Source organism: Hyaena hyaena, unplaced genomic scaffold, assembly GCF_003009895.1.
Source record: "Hyaena hyaena isolate Hyena2069 unplaced genomic scaffold, ASM300989v1 scaffold_348, whole genome shotgun sequence".
Lineage (NCBI taxonomy): Eukaryota > Metazoa > Chordata > Mammalia > Carnivora > Hyaenidae > Hyaena > Hyaena hyaena.
This window is the reverse complement of record NW_024080981.1, coordinates 20,138-22,294: the sequence shown is the minus strand read 5'-3', so window position 1 is coordinate 22,294 and position 2,157 is coordinate 20,138.

Below are 2,157 nucleotides of genomic sequence, written 5' to 3'. Positions count from 1 at the left end.
TCCCTTGTTACTGTCTTTACTTTAAAGTCCAGTTTGTCTGATATAAGTATAGCTACTCCAGCTTTCTTTTGACTTCCTGTAGCATGATAGATATTTCTCCATCCCCTTACTTTTAATCTGAAGGTATCTTCCAATCTAAAATGCATTTCTTGTAGACAGCAAATAGATGGATTTTGTTTTTTTATCCATTCTGCTACCCTATGTCTTTTGATCGGAGCATTCAGCCCATTTACATTCCATGTTATTATTGAAATATGTGGGTTTAGAGTCATTGTGTCCTTTGTGGGGTTAATGCTTGTGGTGGTGTGTCTGGTGTCTTCGTTCCTTGCAAAATTTCCCTCAGAGTCCCCCTCAGGATTTCTTGTAGGACTGGTTTAGTGGTGACAAATTCTTTCAATTTTTGTTTATTTGGAAAGACATTTATCTCTCCCTCTATTCTGAATGACAGCTTGCTAGATAGAGGGTTCTTGGCTGCATATTTTTTCTGTTCATGACATTGAAGATTTCCTACCATTCCTTTCTGGTCTGCCAAGTTTGAGTAAATAGGTCTGTCACCACTCTGATAGATTTCCCTTTGTATGTTAGGTTCCTTTTATCTGTAGCTGCTTTCAGAATTCTCTCTTTGTCCTTATATTTAGCCAGTTTCACTATGATATGTTGTGTAGAAGGTCGATTCAAGTTACGTCTGAGGGGAGTTCTCTGTGCCTCTTGGATTCCAGTGTCTGTTTCCTTCCCCAGATTTGGGAAGTTCTCTGCTATAATTTGTTCAAGGACTCCTTCAGTGCCATTCCCTCTCTCTTTCTCCTCTGGAATTCCTAAGATACGGATATTTTTCCATTTGATTGTATCACTCAGCTTTCAAACTCTCATGTTCCTGGATTAGTGTCTCTCTTTTTCTCGGCTAGCTCTTTTTCTATAATTGTGTCATCTAAATCCCTTATTCTCCTTTCTGCCTTTTCAATCCGTGCATTTGACGCCTCCATTTTATCGTGTATCTCATCTATAGCATTTTTAAATTCTTCACAACTATTTTTAAGCTCCATAGTCTTTGTATCAATAGTTTCTCTGATGTCTTCCATGCCTTTTTCAAGCCCAGCGATTAATTTTCTGTCTATTGTCCTAAATTATTTTTCAGTTATGTTGCTTATGTCTGTTTTGAGCATTTCTTTAGCTGTCATTTTTTTCCTGGAATTTCTTTAGAGGAGAGTTCTTCCATTTCGTCATTTTGGGTAGCTTTCTGTCTCTTGTTAGTTTTAAAAGCTTGTTATGCTCTCTGTACCTGTGAGTACTGATATATTAAAGAAGGCTCTTTGACTGTCCAGGGCCTGTCCATTCAGGAAGTGTTCTTTGAATGGCATCTCTTAGTCTCTCTTGTTGAGACTTTGGTTATTTTATTTCCCTACTGTAGTGGTGTTTGGGACTCTCCACCATGTGTACTTTGGCTTGTTTCTTGAGGTATCCCTGCAAAAGAAAACAGACAGACAAACACACAGGGAACAAAGGCATGCAAATGTACAGAGAAATCTAACAAACGTGCAAACTGAAAGGGAAAAACAAAAAGGAAAAAAAAAGAAGGGAATGAAAAGAAGGATGAAAAACAAATAATAAAAATAAAAATAAAAAAATAAAAAGGAAACAAAGCAAAGAAAAAACCGCAAAAGATAAGGGATAGTCTAAAAGCATAAAACCAGAATTCCCATGTTCAAATAAAGAGCCAGGTGTATGCAGTGCTGATGGAAGAGCATATACAAAGAGAGAAATGACAGGGTGGGGAGGAAGCAAAATTGGAAGAAAAATGACCAGGCAGAGAGACTAAGAGACTTAATTCAGAGAGAGAAAGAGGAGAATATGGTAAGAGGTGAGGAGAAAGAAATGAAGATGTTACTCAGAGAAACTATATAGTCTGATTACTCCGGAGAGAGAGATAGTAAGGTAGCAGTGGAGGTGTAGAGTATACATCTAGAGAATGGATTAAATGTGACTGTTTAAGCAAACCAATGACCAGAGTGCCAAGTCCAGCAGAGGGGAGGATACGAATGAGACAAGGGAAAATATATCTGAATAAAAAGAATTGATCTAGAAGTAATCACGGCAGTGTATCCATTTTGGTCTTGCCCAGGGCTCTGGTAAAAAAAAAAAAAAAAAAAAAAAAAAAAA